A 20,187-nucleotide genomic window follows, 5' to 3' on the forward strand; every position below is an offset into this window, starting at 1 on the left:
TTATTGATCCTTTTGGGATGACTCCCGCAAAGAAATTAGATTTCCAGCAGCAGATTTCAGCAGCTTACAAAACACTCTTTTAATAAAGAGGTATAAAAAAAAATACAGTATAGAAAAAAATACAGTATAAGAATAACAATAAACTTTTAGCTAAATATTGTTTACAAAAAGTAAACAACAGTAAAAAACAATAAACTACAGATAAATAAAGATAAATATATAGGACTGTGTATGGTATTTTGTTATTATACAGTTAATAAATAAATGACATTTAGCATAAATTAGCAGTTAAGAGCAGTTAGAGTGTCCAGGTATGTATGTGAGTAGATTATTAATTTATTGCACAGTGAATGAGTGAGTGGCTACCACTCCTTCCCTTCCTTCCTGTTCTGTTCTGTCCTCTTTACCCTATTTCCTGAGGAAGTGAGGAGTTGTAGAGTATGATGGCATGAGGGACAAATGGGTTCTTGAGTCTGTTTTTGACCAGTCTGTCTGGTCCTACACTTGGGAAGGAGCAGCCTTCCACTGAACAGGCTCCTCTGGTTGCTGATGACGGTGTGCAGGGGGTGGCTGGCATTGTCAGAAATGTCCAGCAGTTTGTCCAGAGTCCTCCTCTCTGCCACCGTCACCAGTGAGTCCAGCTTCATGCCGACCACAGAGCCGGCCCGCCTGATCAGTTTATACAGTTTGGAGGTGTCCTTCTTGGATATGCTGGCCCCCCCCCCAGCACACCACAAACATTTTCAACCTTGCTAGTGGTTACACAATGAAACAAACAACATGCAATATTTAGGGTTAGGGTTAGTTTGTTGATGTCCCAACATGATGTCATATTTGCTCCCAGTGCCGCACTGACTAATTCTGAGATGGCATCCAGTAAGGCTGTCAGAACAAATTTTAATATTCAAATTTGAAGAAGAATAAGAAAAAAAAGCTAATTGAACCAGCTCACAAAATACATTAGAACGTTTTTTTTTTTTAATCATGCACACCCCGGCTCCTAATTCTCTCTCTTGCAATCTTTTAATACAATGATTTGAGTCCCCTGTGTAAAAGGCCAAATTTAGCAGAATATCAACCCAAACCTTTTAAGAAAATGAACAAAAGGCACAGTGTACAGAAGAAACTCTATTTATACACATTTATAAACATTTATTGTGTCTAATTCATCACTGCTTAAGGGGCACAAAGTCCAAAGCAGCTTGCAGGGGTTCATCCACAAAATGAAAAACATCTTTAATATCATTTCATGCAAGACAGTTTGTGCCTTCTATGTTATCATTTCATTGATAAAATAAGCTAGTACGCCTACAACCCTTTTGATCATGCAACAAATACTCATACAGCATAACATTCATAACCATTCATAAGAGCAATAAATTAAACTTAGGGAATTATTAAGTTTCAGTTGTTTTTTTTACTTTAAAAGAAGGTCAGAGTAGAAAAGCTTTGATGGCAGAACTATAATTAAAATGTAGTCAATAATTAATATGCATAATTGAAACCAAAAGGAATACAACATTATTTCAGAGAGCAACTATAGACAGATGGTGTCATTCTTAGCTAGCACTACCTAACTTTCTAATATGTGAGAAAGCATGTGATGCACTCATGCAAAAACTTAATATAAGGTCCAATTTTTAAGACAGTATAGATTGATCTAGTGCGCAATCTCTGGTAAGAAAAACGGCAAGACAAGTGAATGGACAGAGCAGAGAGGCAAAGATAACATACTTATCTCTGCACAAAATTATTAGACTAAAAACCTTTTTAGAGCAACTGGCCCCAAGCAATAGGACAATTGTTATTGTCAAACCCTGCCAGTGGGTCTAATCCTTATTATGAAGATTAATGACATACAGCAGCCAAGATACTTATTATTTGGAGTTGTCCTCAGGCAAAATCTCCATTTACTTCTCCTGACTGTTTAGACTGACAAGAGTAATATAATCCTCATTTTCCTGGCTGTTTATTAACATGTGCTAGATGATGCAGTCCTCCGCACAGGCTCTCACTGCTCCTCTTGTGTCAGCATCACACACAAACATTGTGTCGGCCTGTTAAACAGCTCAGTCAAATGGCAGCTGCATGTGTTGTTCTTGCTAATGTGAAGAAGCACATGCTCACATTAGAACAGTTCACCAGAGGGGAGAAGAGCCTCAGGACAGACACCTACTGAGCTCTGGTCCTGTGGCTGCCACAGCGCTCTTAAGATCCAGCATAAACCCCAAAGTGTCAGACTCTCCCGTCGTTTAATGACGGAGATAACCTTGAAACGTATCACACAGAAGAGGAACTGTTAAACTTCACAGCTTTTCGTCTCTGATTTGGATAGGGGCAATTTGTCTGGTACTCATCAAGCTTTGCAGGATTTTTATTCAGTTAATATTTGGATATCGTGTTGAATTGCAGCCTGCACTAGACAAAATGCTTCTTCAGTATTGTAAATTCTGAATTACACATCACACTGATATAACCATTGTACTGTGTGTTCTGATTTGGTAAATAGCTGTACTCTATGATTTTAGGAATATACTTAAATGATTATGGTGCACTGCTGAAAGCTTGTCTATGGCCAATTTTACAATTTTGCTTTTGTGCAGAAAATGCACTATAACTGAGAGCTAACTCTGTGTGGTGAGGCTTTTAAATTCAAAACTAGCAATGCACCAATATGCTGTAGCTGATACAAATCATCTGTTGACACTAGTTGAAACTAGAGATGGCCCGATATCATTTTTTTCTTCCCGATACCGATTCCGATACCTGAACTTGCGTATCGGCCGATACCGAGTACCGATCCGATACCAGTGTGTCATATATTTTATTATGTTTTAACAACTGTATACTACTATCCCTGTATGGATGTGATATTATTTCTATCTTTGTTATCGGTCTGGCTCGGGTTAAACTCTTTGTGAAACACGAACAATGAATGCCACAGAACTTTCTTTTATTATGCAGTTTGACAGTCAGTTATAACGGAAAAAGAACATAAATGAACTACTTTAACGTAGATTTTCTTTAGGGCTTTATTACGTGGAATCGGATCAGTGCATAAACTCCAGTACTTCCCGATACCAGCGTTTTAGGCAGTATCGGAGCCGATACCGACATCTCGGACATTGAACATCTCTAGTTGAAACTATAATCCAAACTTCATGTGCAATGAGGCCCTAAAAGATTGTAAACATGGATAATTCCACAGACATAAACAAATCAGAATCACATGTATTACCAAGTAAGTTTTCACTTGGCAATCCGTGGATGGAGAGGGTCGGCAGTGGGTAGTAATGAATAGGCCCCAGCCCCTGGTGAGGGTTGGAGCTGGAGGATGGAGTCGGGGGGGATGGTGCCAGGACTGGCCCACTGTCTTTCAAAGTGTTGAAAGAACTTTTTCACATAATTTATTAATCCCGCAAGGGAAATTACAATTTGTTCACTCTGTTTTACACACAGGAAACACACCTGATACACACACACATGCTCAGGACCTATACCTGCACAAATGGAGAGATGTCAGAGTGAGGGGCTGCGGCTGCCCATGGACAGGTGCCCCGAGCAGTTGAGGGTTCGGTGCCTTGCTCAAGGGCACCTCGACAGTGCCCAGGAGGTGAACTGGCACCTCTCCAGCTACCAGTCCACACTCTTGAACCGGCGACCCTCCGGTTCCCAACCCAACTTCCTACAGACTGAGCTAATGCCACCCCCAAATTAAAATTGTTATAATTATAAGCTTCAGATGAGAAAAAAAAAAACATTACATGCTGCTACATAGCACAGCAGCAGCACATTCAGAATGGGCTAAAACATGTAAAAACACCATAGCGATCTGTGAACATTGTAATAAAAGATGCAGCAGTGAAGGAGAAGCAACAATGAATTCACCCTTCTGTAGCCTAGGGTGCTTAGCAGCACCAAAGAGGGATGCACTCACAGAAATACCATATTCACTTATGCACATCCCAATGAAAAATACAATAAAGTGTTTCTCCAGTTCCGGAAACTGCCCAACATATGTAGAAAAACACAATACCCTACTGAACAGTCCAATATCTAATAGCCTATTGGTTGTAATTACCTGCTGAAATTCCATTATTGGAAAAAAATAATAGGCTGGTAATTACATTTTCCAATTTCACTGTGGATAATTTATCAGTCGTGTGCCCCCATTGTCAAAACATATGGATGTCCAACACATCATCATCATCACATCAGTTCATCCATAGCCCTGAAAACATAACTTTTTGGCCATACAAGGATTTTAGCAACTCACCACATGTGAAAGCAATCTACACAATTTGTCCTTGGCTAAAAACCAACAATGGTGTGATCTCATCTCACAACCAATCATTAAGACATTTATGACACACTTGTTGCTGATATTTAGATTGCCGCACATCGAAAGCAACACATCATGTTTATCAAACCAGGGGGACTGACATATTAATGACAAATATTTACTTGAACTTAACACCTGTGACAAAAAATCCTGCAGATGAAAGCCTGAGGGAGCAAGATAATTGGCAAGATATCATTGCAAATTGGAAGTTAAAAGGCCTGCCTTTCCTTCAAAACTTCACAGTAAAATAAATCCATTGATCTGACAAACCCAATTAAGTTATTAAATGATGATTACAAAATAAACGCTAACGTTTTGTCACCTTAATTTGGTTTGAACAAGGTCAATCACTGCCGCATGTCCCTTTGAAGCTTTAGAAGTGAGTGACTGCTCATCTGCTACCACCACAGGTCAGGCTGTCTCTAATCAATAGCCTCATCTCTTCCCTCGAAGAGTAAACTCATTGGAATGCTCCAGAGGCTTAAGGGAGGAAGTACACACAGTCCTTGACCATGATATGCTGCTTAAAGTGTAAATGACCCTCTGAATAATGGGACAAGTCAGCAATGAATATGCAGACGACCACAAATTAGTTTTGCTCATCTCATAAATAATTTTTGGGTTTTTGGCATTTTGGAGGACTCAAGCTTGTTGTTTCTCCACCAAAACCAGGGACCTTAATTAATTTAACCCCGAGGCACGAAAAGTCCCTGCATCTATAACCTTTTTCCCTAGCATGCTTGGGTGATCTAACCACAACTGAACAGCCACAAACATAGTTGTGAAACAATCAAGTTCAGACCACTCACGCCAAATTCTGATGTGGTCAGAATTTCCCATGTGGTTAGATAAATGTCCTGAGCCAGGATCAGGTCCAATCCAGCCATTTTCTGATGGATCGATATCCAGTGTAAAACACTATCCATTCCCAATCCTTTATTTGCTTCTGGTACAGCAGTCAAGAATGGCCAACCATTACCCAATGCATCTACAATGATGAAAGCGAAATGATTGCAGTTACAATCAATTATTATTATTATTATTGATTATTGGCATTCATTGGCAAGCAGAGCTGTTTGGGGAAGCAGATCTGCCACAGCAAATAAGAGGCATTGCAACAGTACACTGATACTCCTTACGTTATGAACTTTATATAAAACTACACAGTACACAATATACGGAATATAATATGAAACCATCAAAGAAAAGCAGTAATGATGACTATAGTGTGTTATTGCAGAGCTATGCAGCTGTCAAAGATATTTAAAATGCTTTACCTTAAATTACAGTAGACCCATTTAAATTTGTGTGTGCACTCTGAGCTGTATTATCTAGGAAATTCTATGTATGAGATTGGATTCAACCCAACATCAAAGGACTAGTGGGCTGATGAAAATAAAAGGTAGTAGGTCTGAGCATAGCCTTCTATCATCTGTCATCAAAACTTCCAACCCCATTAATAAATGACTTTTCTATGGACTTCTGTGAACAAAACGTGTAGCCAGTTGTAGTTCTGTAGGCTGTTGTTTTATGTCCTATTCAGGGTTTACAGTTGCCCTTTAAACGTTTGATACGTTTTACAGTGTTCCCTAATTTCTAAGAGATATCATCCTCAGAAAGAGGCTATTAGAACGCCAATTCATTTTTCAATAAAAATAATCCCAACAATCCCAATAATTTCCCAACTTGCTGGACTCTACTTTGATGTTTGTTTGTTTGTTTGTTTTTGGTGCTTCCTTTGGCAGATAAAGTATTACTTATAGATCAGATCAAGTGCCTGACTGCTTTGTGCAGGTACAAAAGCGTAGATAAGACTACATTATCTGGCCATGCTGTCGAACATTATTGGTGAGTCTTGTTATTAAGCAATTGTGCTTACATTAGCCTCAGTTTTTAGAACAAAGAGCTGAATATAAAATAAGGCATGTTGTCCTGACAGTCACTACGCTCTGTGAAAAGACAAGAATAAAATGCTAGAAAAGAGTCTTAAAGGCGGCTGAAATAATTGAGTGTGATTTTCTTAAATCAAACCAAAGAATTTCTAACAAGGGAAGAAGTTCCACTCTCTCGATACTTCCGGCTTCTGAACTGGTTGCAGTTCCACTCTGATTCCATATAGTTCTAGTAATTTGAACGTTGCATTCGAAAGAGGAGGCTAAGAAAATACACACTGCTGGGTGTTAGATTTTTTTAAAGTGGCTTTTTTGTTCTAAAAAGCCTTTTAAAATGTCAATGACGTCATACACATATACGGCCAGAGATACTGCTTTACAGCAAGCTCTGAGTCACTTCCTTTTTTCTCAATCAGCATTCATTAGCAGAATGCTAGCGTGTTATGGGCAATAACGACTCAACCTGTAAGAAATCAAAAGGACATAAATACTCGTTCATTCAACTTTCGACCTATAATCCATGTTGAACTTGCAAAAACTACAATCAAATCTGAGATTTCTCAACGGCAGCTGATTAGCTCCATAGAGTTCCATTCATTTTGCACTCGCCTGCGATCACCCCCAGTGGAACTGCAACCAAATTCGGTACAATGGGGCTTAATAGGGAGTGGAAAGGCTTTTCGTAGACTGGCTCTGAATCAACCCCATTTGTAAGCTTTGTTTGGGTGGGCATGTCTCGACTTCTCCCTCTGTCACTTAAGAGTTTCTTCTGAAAAGCAATCATGGATACCACTATCAATGCACTTTTCCATTTACTTTGAAAATGTTCACTGAAAACACAGCAAAAGGGTGCATTTGGTGGTTTCTAGCCTGTATGTGATATTCCTGCTAAATTTGAATACCTGAATATCGCTGAATGAATGCACTTTTTCAAATATTACCTTGCGTTGAGTATCTCCAATTTATAGACACATTATCTATAATGTGTCTATACTCATCATATTCACTATTTTGTGCACAAAACATGTGGCTAGTTTTTACTATGTTCCATTGAAGAAGAGGACAAGAAAAGGATTAACCCTACCCTGGGAGTTCTCTAACTTGACCCAAATCACATGAGGTGAGTTAGCACAGAAGACTACACAGCAAAGCAAAGAACAAGCTAATCAACATGCAGAGACAGGAAGCCGAGTGAGTCCGAGTCAAGCTGCCAGGCCGCCAGATAAAGATCTGTCTGACACGTAGCCTTTTAAATAATCCACTTGTAAGTACACCATTTAGAAACATTAGCACCCAGCATGAAAAAAGTCTGATGGGGCGGTGGGGGGTGGGACGACACCATGTGGAGACCTCTGAAACATACAAATGTTAGAAGTCACTCATGAAAACCCAAAGCAACTGCTGCTGATCCTAGAGAGTTCCAGTGACTCCTTTGAGAGAAGAGACGTGAGCTCCCTCTCTTCTTTTATATAGATCTTATGTAACAATGGTGAGACAGGACTGGGAATTTTCTAATGGGATGGACTGCAACACTAGAAGCAGGTGATGTTGGCTAAAACATTCCCTGTCAGTTTGCATTTTAAACGCTTCACAAAGTAAGTCAAATCCGGTTTGTGCAACCCTTGTTTGCAGTCTGACTTTCCCGCCCCCTGGTTCTGCCAGGCCCTGTTATTTTGATGAGAAAAGGCTAAACACAATCCCAGGAAAGGACATGCTTGATGTGAAAACAGACTGATGCCTGCTTGCATGTGAAGCCTTCTCTGTGTAATGCAAAGGAACCAGCGTGGGAATCAGAAGGAGTTTGTCCGACTTATAAAGGACTAGAAAATTCATAGCCTTTCTGAGGGGCTGAGTGTCTGCCACGTTAATTGCTTTGTGACAATTGAAGGCTTTAAATAAATCTGCACCATTTCAAGTGACTGAATCTTTTTCAAACATTTTCAGTTTACTTTGTCAATTACTTATCTCAAATATTGTACGCAACATGACCTGGCTGAAAGTAGAACTTCAGAACTGCTGGGAGGCTCCAAAGCTCAGACATGGATATAAGGCTTATTAGTGAGGAAAGACACACAAAGCAATCAGCAGCCTTTCTTAAGACTCAACTATCCAGAAGGGCTTAACCACACTATTCCACACTATTTCAGATAGAACAATTGTTCAGATTCAAGATTAAAAGGAACTTCTTCTAGAAATTTATATTTCTCTGAAGGTGGTTCCTACTTCATGTCAAGGATAAGGTTCATATCTCTATATAGGCCCTGACAAAGAAAGATATTGGTGGGAAACTGCTTATCCTTGTGCTTGACGTATTAGGAACAATAGGCTATTTCTTTTACTCCACAACTTTGGTGTCATAAATTTGGTTCTTTGGTTTTCTCTCCTAAATACATGGCCAGAGTAAACTTAAACTGAAGATGCACAGATTGTGAGCACTAAAGTGAGGAGGTGTGAGTATACATGTGAGTTTGTGTGCATGCCCGTGCATGCAGTGGTGGTGGGGGCTCATACCTATGCTGAAAAAGACAGCCAAACCGCGCAGCGCATCTTGAGCTATAAATCAGTGCCCTGGTCAACCGGGCCAAGAGCATTTTCAAACCCATTTGCAGGAGATAATGCCAGCTATTCGTCCCAGCCCAAGGGACAGGAGAGCCAGCCTCATGAATCATTGCCCTTTTAGAGGAGCTGCAGCATGGATCTCACCTTGCTATGTCCATAGGGTTCTCTTGACTCTTCCTGGTAGGCAGAAACTAAGGGTGGCAGTGGAGGAAAACGTTTGAACTATGACCAAGGAGTTCCAAAAATCAAGTTATGAAGCATAATACCTACGTGCTGAAAAAAAAATATGCTAGTGCACTTTCTTTTATAAATTTGAATTCTGGAAAAAGTGGCTGGTAAAAAAATATAAGTGGCTGGTAAAATAGAGCATCCACCAGCCAAAGTTCATTTCCCACCCTGAATACAATATTGCCAAATGCCTAAATAAGTACTTTGTTTCAAAGCTCAAAACAACTACATCCATATTAAGTAAGGATTTTGCGTTAGTTCACTAAATGACGAATGTGCCATGCCTATGTCTGTGTATTAGTGCAACAGAATAGAATCAGGCAATTTGACTGAGTATTGACTTTTAATAAAGTCATTAAATAAATGATCAAATAATGAATGAATGAATTAATTAATGCAAACGTATACAACCTATATATATATATATATATATATATATATATATATATAGATACACAATAATTTCCTATAGTTTTTAGTGACATGGTTAAACATTTCTGGCTCAAGTATTCTGGGCTGATGTATGGGGAATTGTTAAATGTTTTTTTATTAAACCTCCTTTGGACAGGCCTACCTTCTCCTTATCCACATGTGTTTAATATATGTGTGTGTCTTGTGTAATGGCATTGTTTTTCTTTTAATAAAACTCCATCTAGCAATAAACACTGCAAATTAGCTCAGGCTGTAAATGCTATGATATGTACTATTTGAGGTTTTAGGGAATGCTCTTTGCTTGTATATCTGTCCCTATAAATATAAACATAAAAAATAGGTATTTATATAAAGGACCTACCATGCCCATGGATGTGCTGCAGTGGAACATAACCTGTAGACCTTGCTGAAATGAAAAGCAGGCTTTTATCTAGTGTCCATAAACATTAAATATACAATAAATTCAATTTATTACAGACAGAGTCAAATGAGTTCCCTTCCCTCCATCACCTAAAGCATTCTATAACTTCATGCTGTGATATTCAATTACTTTCTGACTACAGCTAGAGAACTTCAACACCTATGCACAACAGTGTGTAACCTTGAAACATACTTATTGTGAGTCTGATGAATGCTGGTAATGTGCAACTACGTACTGGGTAATCTATATTATCATAGCCCATATTTATATATAAACAGGATACAGGAAACAACTTATCATTTCTGTCACTGTGTGGACATTCCATTAAAGCAAGTTCTTTATTGCCTGTTACTTCATTTAGGACTTGTTCAGAGATATGCGAGTGGAACAGTTAACCATGTCTGTGATGGAAAGTATTAAAAATGTCACTTTCAAATAGTATGTGATTAATTTAAGTATTATCACACTGAGTTTCCTTATATAAAAAAACATTTGAATATGGTATGTGTCTTATACTGAAAAAGGTATATTGTAAAAAATTAAGCATGCAATTAGTTATATATACAGTACACCACTAATATTTATGGACTAAATGGACCAAATAGTGATAAAGATTGTAACATTACGTATTTTCAATTTAGTATTTCAAATCTCATGATTTGTTGGTATGTTTTAGTATTTTACTTTAATAAAATCCCTAAAAATATTGAAATCTATCTGTTTTTTATATATATATATAGGTCATAGAGTAGAGGAGAATAAACACTCACATGCATGCTTGCGAAATTTCGATCGTGTTAACTATCTCAATTTCTTACCATTTAAAACCGTATCACTTGTGAACAGCACAGACCTTAAAGATACATGATTGGCTTCTTTACAGTCTGACAATATGAAACATTCTTTCCATCTTTCAGCATTTGACAAGCGCAGGCTGTAGCCCTGAGAGTAAATTATTTACAGTAAGTAGCCTCTTACTAATGTCTTTAAATTTGTTTCTAGTTGTGAGAGCAGCACTCTTTAAGCCTTGCTTAGTCCTTAATTCAGTCATTGAATTACTGCATTACATGGCTTTATTAGAGTCACTTGTCTTCACTTGTGTCATACATTCGCGTTTAATCAAATCACAGCATCTTGAAAATCTCCAACACTAGCTGTGGAGGCTCTCAAGGCAGTCTATGCTTGAAGCAAAAAGCCACAGGCTAAGGCGGCATTTGGACAGCAGGGGAAATATTGCAAATTAAGCATCATCTGCACAGTTATACGTTATGTATTAAACTTAGTAGAGATTTAATGTAAAAAATAATGTAGAGTGAAGAAATCTTCAAAAGAGCAAAATCCTGTTTATTTACATAAGTGTGCCATCTTTATTTTCTGTACTTACTTATTACTTACTTATTCATTCCTTGACCATGAGCTCCAGTGTGACATAATGACATGCTGTCAACACTAATGGTCTATGATGGCATCAAGGCTCTGTCAGGAGGACACACTACTGTGGGTGCTCAGAGCCAAGGCCCTTGGTAGCCCTCCACGGACAAAGAGCTGACATCTTTGTCCCTCACTGCCAAAGTGCCCTGCCTCCACTCCCTAAAATCCTATCCATCTGCCTTATCAGCGGGGCAGACACAATGCAAGGCATGCACTTTTTCCTCATTCACTGTTGTGCTTTAGCACGCCCAGCTAGTGGCAATAAGGGTTCCTGTGTCAGAGTCTTCACTGCTACAATCAACACATGGTCAGCTAATATTTTTTTGTTTCTGTAAGCAAAAACAATTGCATTTGGCTTGTCTTGACACAATGTCTATAAAGTCAGCCTTCTAAAACTATTATAGTTCCAACTGTCAGTCATAAACTATCTTTACCCCTTCCATAAGCTAAAAGCAACATGGTGGAGTGGCTTGACAGTGTCTTGATACTGATTTCTAATCCTTTTTTCTAACAGTCAGCATGATTTTTGCACCTGAAAGCGCACACAAAATCTCTGACTGTCCATGTGCTTGTATAACTGTATTCTTGCCAAAACTGGTAATGGCTTGGACAGATATTCCCTTGAGGGAAGGAGCTTTTAGAGAAAAAAACACAGGGAAAAACTATGATGTGCTGACATCCTTCCAATGACAGAAAGAGTGCTCGCTAAAACTCGCAAAGTCATGATTGATTCTCTAACAACATAAATACAGAATAGCCTTATGACTGTCAAATATAAAATATTTGTATCCCATTATCAGTTATGCAGCAAGTGTTACAGCATGTTAAGTGTCAATAGTGAATAATATGAGAAGACGAGAAGGATGTTTTCAATCTATCAAAGGATAGGTTTGCTCGCCTGCCCTGCTAATATGAAATGTTCCTAAATCCAGGCCAAGTTCAGTATGAAAACTGACTCATTGTTCATTGCATTCAATGTTTACTCTATATAAGCTATGTGAATTTGTCAAATGTCATGTGTTATGAGCCATTTAAGTCCAGCCTCAAGAAAGCGGACTGTTTGACCTTCATGCAATGTTCTGTGTGTGTGTGTGTGTGTGTGTGTGTGTGTGTGTGTGTGTGTGTGTGTGTGTGTGTGTGTGTGTGTGTGCGCATGTGTGCGTGTATGTTCTAATTAGATAAGAGCCTTAAAAGAGTAGGGTGACAATGACAAGGAAAATGAATGACACCAGCCAGTGAGCCGTTGCTCCATTTGTCTGCATCGAGCGTTTGTCTGAAGTGAAAGAGTGCGTCATCTGTGAACTTCTGCTGACTGGGCAAAGCCAAGGCACTGAGGTGTTACATGCGTGTCGCATGTTCCTGTCATTTCCCTGGTACATTTAACAATACACAAGATGTGATAAAACTGTCTACTGTGCCATCACCCAGGATGAGCATCCGGATACAGAATCTATGTTAGGACGAAAGACGTAATAACCCACAAGTGGCAACTGTAGGACATGAAGCTATTTGGGCTCTAATGATTCATAAAATCCACAGTTGGATTTGATGCATTACAGTGGCATCAACATTTTATATATTTTCAACACTGCAGCAATAATGACTCTCATATGAGTCTCATATTTCAATTCACACTCAACTTTATGAAAGTATACAACTATAATATTTGAGAGCGCAAAATTAAACAACATAGTGTTGTCCCATTTCAAGTGGTTTCTCAGCAGGATGACACAAAGCAATAGCAGCACTTTACAATGCAACAAAAACAACCACACGAGGTGTCAAAACAGGAGACCTCACTTGAGCTGAACAACCACACCACTGTGTTGTTTGACAGATACTGAGTAAAATGATATATGACTGAATAAAATAATAAAATGTAACATGCCAGGCAGGGGCAACAAAGCAAAGCAAAGCTACACATCCTCACATTTAAGAAGCTGAAACCAGCAAATATTTCATATTTTTGCTTAATGTTTAACCAATTAATTAAAGGGCTAATTATTTCAGGTCTAGAATGTTTCTTTTTCTATCACAAATACAGCAAGGTGAAGGTGATGAAGACACGTTTTTTTTCCCCCATCCCATGCTGCCAGCAGGCATTTCATGAGTAAGCACTAAACTTATTTAGCACACACAAACCTGTATACTATGTTTGGACAAAAACACGTGGTTGGATTAGCAATGTCTATGATGTTAAGACAAGTTTGGTAAATATACTGCTAAATAAATAAATTGATCTTTTTTGTATCGTATCAACATCTCAACCATTTACAGCTGCAGTGAGCATTCTACACAAAATGAAATGCTTCACATAATTACGCTTAAATGTCAGTGGAGAGAAGTAAAATAAGCAACTAGACATGAAAGTATCCTTATATGGGAAACAATGATACATAATTAAACGATTACAACACCTGTATACAATCCACATGTATGTGTGCCTCTGTGGTGAAAATGCAAAGCCATCTGGGACCATCTGACATCACAGGGACAGCAGATGAATAGCAACAGTTTCTACATCTCACTACAGACTTTGGTATGCATACCAATAGGCAACATTGTGATTATGATATTACACAGTTGTCTGAAAGTTCCATTTCTCACATCAGAAAATCTCTCAACAGCAAAAAGAGCAGTGATATTTTTAAGCTGTCAGCAAGTAATGCATTGCCCAGTAATGCAAACCTTAACCTACTTCTTCTCTTTGATATCTAAATTTGTGAATTTCCATTATAAATACAGCTTAATCTAGCAAACATGAAATGATCATGCAACTCTAATGCTGACTGTGGTTATGTTGATGGTGTCTATCTTCACTTGATCACTTATATTATGGTAATTGCTTAACAAAAACAAAAAGCAAAATTATCCAAATACAGATTGAGACCACCTTTGAACTTTTTGAAAATGGATAAAATGAAAGTAAAGGCACCATTAATGACTGTAACTGAACACAGATGGTGGCTGCTTCACAATAAAGCCATAGTCAATTATCTCTGTTGGAAAGCTTTTACTGTGAAGTAGCTGCAATGTTGAGCTTTACTCAATAACAGAAGCATTAACAGAATATTGACATCCTAAAAGTTCAGCAATTAAATTTCGACATCCGTCAATCCTAGTCTTTGCATTTTCTCTCCTCTTGCTCTTCAGCAGCACTTTGACTCTGTAATGAGTTCTGTGTTTTTAAGGATTAGGTGGTAAAAATGTAATTAAGTCTTCTTGGTCCATTTAAGTAATGGATACCTTCTAACATTTGTTGATACAGAACAAGTGCAAAGAAGTCATAAGGTCTCGACACAGCAAATTGCCTGAGCCAATTTTCACAGAACGTGGACTGCAGTTCTGATTCACACACAATGGCTGGAGGAAAAATAGCTCCACCACTTACTGAAAAGTCTGCATAATCCAAAGCATATGGACCCCCTATAGCTAGCTGGTACTTAAATTAAAAACAGGACTGATTAAAATGTGACCTTTCAATGTCATCCATATTCACTACTTCACTCAGCTGCACCAACATACTTTGAAGTAAAGACAACAAATCAAACAAGGATTGGCTAAAAATAGGCCTCTCGTAGCGCAGGCCATTTTTAGGCTGTGTGTCTGTTTCCACTTTCCCCATTGCAGGGATGCCCTGTAAAACATCAGTGTAAATGGTTTATAATGCCACCAGTGGACTCTGAAATGGGAGACCTGGTTTCAATCAGCAGTCAAATTGCTCCTACATTACCCTTGCAGACAGAGTAGTAAATCACTCTTCGTCTTTATGCTGCTGACGTTAAGGAACAAGCATTGTTAAAACTCCACCAAGCGTGCTACTAAGAGCAGCCTGTCTCGATGTGGGGATGGGATGCAGGACAATGGAGGTTGCTTGTGGTGTTCATATAGAAGCAAGAGTAAAACATCCTGATGTCTAAGCAGAAAAGCAGCACATTTCGTATCTGTAGCTGAATCTTGAAAAACCTACTGTAACTAACCTGACTTGCAGCGTTAAACTTTAAGTTATAGTATGGCTCCTGTAACCCCCATGCCAAAGAGCCTCATTACAACCAGTTTGAACCAGTTTGCCTAGTTAAAAAGAGTCCTTGGTTTCTCTGTGCCAACGCCCTGACAGTAGGCCAGTGAGGGATCTCAGAACAGTTATAATCCCCTATAAACCCGAGAAATGCTGATCCCGCCCACCACAGACCAACACACTCTGGGCAAAACCTCTCATTATAACTTCAAGGCCCTGAAATTATCAAGATTTTACCCATATGGAAAGCATGAGAAAGCATCAGTTGGGAGAGGGGTGTGCCGAGTGGTTTTTCAGTGTGTGGCAGCAGAGGAGCTGGTTTTCTTTAACAGCGCCATTCAGCCGTGCCCCTGCCAGGGAGCACCGACATATGAGGAAGCTGAGGCAGATACTCTGGCTACTAGCCCCAGAACAGGCCCGCTAGGAAATACCAAACACCACTACAAATGCTCACACAGGCCAGGGATTTACGCAGGACAACAAACACAACAGATACAGCATTACAAATGCGAGTAAATCCATTCGATGGAAGAATTTGTCATTCAAAAGTTGATAAAACAGGGTGGCCCTGTCACCAGTGTTCAAAATGCAACACTGGTTACTGGTGTCACTCCCACATTAGACCACAGGTCTTTTCATGAAGTTTAGGTGGCTGCAATGTCAGCTAGCTGATGTTTCCTAATTGTTTCTATGTAGCCTAGCGTTTGCCAATATGTATGCCAAGCAGATGACGTCACCAGCTAAGGGCCTGGCTATTTGTTTTCACAGGCACTCTTTCAAAAAAATCCCAACAGACACCAAATTAACTGTTGACTCTTCTGGCAAGAAACAAAAGACGAAAGCACTGTGGTGATCCATTGTGGGTCCCAAAGGAGTCAGGAGGGTTAGGTCAAATAAGTCATATGTCTTCTCAAGTGGTTGGAGTATAAAGTAAACCTAACAGTTTGTGGGAATGTGTCAGCATTCAGCAAATAAGTTTACACCAGTGCACAAACCATGGTAGAACATATTAACATATTGTACAGAAAATGCCAAAAATGTCATTGATTGTATAATGGCTTTCACAGCCCACAAAAAGAGAGAATAAGCAAGAAAATAAATCAGGATACTAACAGTAAAGAAACCCTGCAGCTTTCCAACAACAACTAGCCAACATGATTGAAGAAAACCTTAATACTTCAGCAGCATGGCACCTAACAGCACTGTCAACACAGGTTTAAATGATAAACTATCTTTCCACCTAGCCTAACTCTGAATCCTACATCCAAACCGTTTCTGAGAGTCACTCACGTTATGAAAGAAATTACAGTGAGACTATACTGCCTAATCGGGATTAGTATTATGACTAAGTGTTCTCCTGTGTTGATTGAACAGCCCACATGCTAAAGCCATATTTTATAGTAGGCTGTCCCACTGGGGCCTTTGCTGTGTCGGCTACAGCCTATAGGACAGTTAACTATCAAATGACCCTGAATCTAGAGTAGAAATACACTGTGTCACTTTCTTTTCAGTAGGCAGGAGCTTAAGGTTAGAAACCCAAACATGCACAGCAGGGCCTAGGATTCAGTTGTAGAAGCCTCTGATGCAATTCCAAGAAACTAACCCACCCTGTTTCATCCTGTTACAGTTTGGCTCATGGTTAGGTCTCTTCATTGTGTCTGTGACAGCTATAATCGGATTCATGTATTGATAAAGGATGGCCATGAGGCTAGTTCAGCATGTCACTCAATTGCTTCCAAATCCTTTCTTTAAATAAACCAAACAGGGCTGTGGGCTTGATGCAATGCCGAGAATCTTTCTGTGCATCCATCCTGTGTAAAAAACACTCCCCCTATTTTAGATCTGTTCCAGACCTGAGGAGGGCTTAGGCTCAGATGAAGTGGCGCACCTACAAAAGCTGTCACAAAAATGGTTTTACAATTGAATTCTCTAATGCATGATTGCTGAAATGTATGCTTTTCCCTCAGCTGCAAGGAGAAAATGCATGACATCAAACCTGTCTTCACGGCCAGTGCTGTAGCAATAGTGACTTTTAAAGGCAGATGAATGACATACATCACAAGAGCTTTTGAAAATGATCGGCAAACAAGAACTCGAATACCTGTCTCTGGTAATGATAAATAAAGAAAGAGAATTTCATCTGCCGGAGGCGCTCAGGCGCTGCTGACATGGTCACGCACTCATGCACGCGCACACATGATGGGAAAAGGCAGGTTGGTGAGAGCTTGAACCTTATGGCAAAGCATTTCTAATATAAGGTCAAAAATGGGAGCATTTCCTTACATTGCAAAAAATAGAGTGACTACAGGCTCACACCCCACAGACCACCACTGCTTCTATTATTATTATTTCATTAGTGATTCTCGACAGCTTTTCTGCTTGATTAAAGATTTCATCCCTGCAAAGACCTACTGCTAACGTTACGTCAATTTGCTCACTGAAAAGTGCTCAGTTTATTGCCAACTCTGAGCAGGTTTGTAAAACGAAAATCACTTTGTAAAATAAGTGATTGAGACGAAAAGTATGCTGCTCCTTTCCCCATGCACATTAATGTAACGTTATGTGGATATTTTGTAAATATGAAGACCAAATATTTATGAGACTCATTCAAACAGACCGGTTAATTTTGCTCATGTCATTCAGTATTTAAATAAAAGTTATTGCTAGCTATACATTCAGGGTTAGCATAAATAAAAAAATAAAAAACAGCAACAAACTGTATGTGTGGCTGTCTGGCGTTAACCGAACACCGATTTGGCCAGACAGAGCCGACTTACAATATTAACCGTTAACGTTAAAGGCTACCTTAAAAAAGCATTTTCTAAGTAATTCCAGTTTATACAACACACCAAACAAACAGATACACGAATGCAAGTTCGCTAACGACAAAGCTAAAAGCTGCGTCTCAAGTTCAATGGGGGACATTGAAAAAAAGATAACGGTGCACTTACTGAATCTCCTCTTTGTCACCGCCGTTGGCATTTCTCTCCTTCTCTGAACCACTGCGTTTAGTCCTGTCTTCAGTTTGTAGCCAGCACAAAAATCCACTTTATGTAATTAGCTAACAACAGCGAAACACAAGAGTTAGAACCAACCCAGAGAGTAAAAGAAAAGAGAGGGGAAAGATACGAGTCCACTGCCAGAGGAACACGAGGTCCTATCCCGGTCGGCCGACCAGGGTCGTGGATACTGGATCTATTCGTGGCAGCTCCCGTGTCTCGCTGCTAACGGGTTAACGTCAGCTTCGCTTAAGTGTTGAGTGTCGCTGCCTGCGCGCAAGAAGGCGAGAACAAATGTTATTTCTTCGTTTGCAAGTAAAATTCTTCTTTTGCAAGTTATATGTAAGCACAAGTCTGTATACAGCACCCGAAGGTAGGCAGTTGTTACGTCTCTCCCTTCACAGACAGTCACGCTTCTTTCTGCCTCTGTGGAGAAAACACATGCAGGTCGGTCAGCAGGATTTTCGGATTCACTCGGCTACACTCGCTGCTGTGTCCATTCATCCCTGCCCCTCAAGTCCTACAGCCTCTGAAAACATGCACTAGACACAAGTGGATCCTCATACTTGTGATTTTTATTTCTCTGTTTATACTAAGCACCCGCTAAAAAGAGACAATGAACCCATATTTGCAACGAGGTAACTTTACATAAGGTGATTTTGTAAGTAAATTATGATTTAGGAGATATGACGGGAGGTTGGAGAGACAACCCGGGGTAGGCTATACAAACTTTTTAATACATTCACTCATTATAACAGTGGAATTAAGCTATTCCTCATTTTCCTGGGGACCCCCTCCAGGTGGTCCCCAGGCCCCACTGTGGGAGCCTGTGCAATAAACAAAGTCATGAATCATCACTGAGAATAGAAATTTATAAATACTGCCCTATTATCCCCATTTTCTAGAGCAAATCAAATGCATCTACAGCCTCACTCCCCATCCTCATCCTTGCTCTCACCTTGTGAAGACTCAGGACAATCTAATTCATAATTTATACGTGCAGGCCAACTTTCTGGCTCTTTCACCAGTACTTGAAATAGTTTTTTAACACAGCATTGGGAGAGGGTTTCAGAAAATATTCCTCACGGTTCAGTGACACAGAGACATGTTATGAAGCTTTCTTTGAAGCTGTCTTTCTCTACAGTCCCTTAGTTAAACTGTAATTTCCGTATTTGAAGATGGTATCAAAAATAGGCTACTCAAAATCTAGATTTAACATTTCCAATTTTGATACAACCAACTGGCAATCAAGGACATATTTGTGGAACTACAGAATTCATTCAAGTGAAGCAATGTAATGGGCATAGAGACAGGGCTCTGCTTACAGTGCAACTTGGCTGTTAGTGCATGAGCACTCAAGCGATGCGATTGAACGTGCAGGGCATGGATGCTGTGACCCCCAGTAATGAGGACCTGAATATCTTTAGGATTCTGACATCCCATCTACTCCGCCTTCTAACCTTACCGTGATCAATCGTTAGCTTGGCATAACTCCCGCTGATCTGCAGCCCGGCTATCTACCACACCTTCCTAATGAAAAAGCTGTTTACACAAGTTTTACCTTGCCATAAATGTTTCTTACAATACAATTTGGCAATCAGATAGGTCCTCCATTCCATTCACCACACACACACACACACACACACACACACACACACACACACACACACACACACACACACACACATTTTTCAGTCTATTAAACAATCTATATGCATCAGTATTGGAACAAAACTCCCACTCTAAAATACTTCCTGCTTTTAATTATTGCTGCTGAATAAATGGTTGGCTAAATTACTGTGAATCAAAAAGGGTCGGAGGTACCAAATCAGCCCCTAACCATAACACTCCTGAAATTAAGCTTC

The 20,187-nt window shown here is 39.5% G+C and overlaps 1 protein-coding gene across 1 annotated transcript in view; it reads right to left on the reverse strand.

The window, feature by feature from the left end:
• ptprfb (protein tyrosine phosphatase receptor type Fb) overlaps window positions 1-18,555 on the reverse strand; it is a 180,385-nt gene extending 161,830 nt beyond the window's left edge. Inside the window, exon 1 of the mRNA XM_078264242.1 lies at window positions 18,275-18,555. The gene's annotated coding sequence lies outside the window, so the exon portion shown is untranslated. The remainder of the gene's footprint in view (window positions 1-18,274) is intronic.
• Window positions 18,556-20,187: the final 1,632 nt, after the last annotated feature.

The sequence above is a fragment of the Sander vitreus genome, chromosome 12 (genome assembly GCF_031162955.1).
Source record: "Sander vitreus isolate 19-12246 chromosome 12, sanVit1, whole genome shotgun sequence".
Lineage (NCBI taxonomy): Eukaryota > Metazoa > Chordata > Actinopteri > Perciformes > Percidae > Sander > Sander vitreus.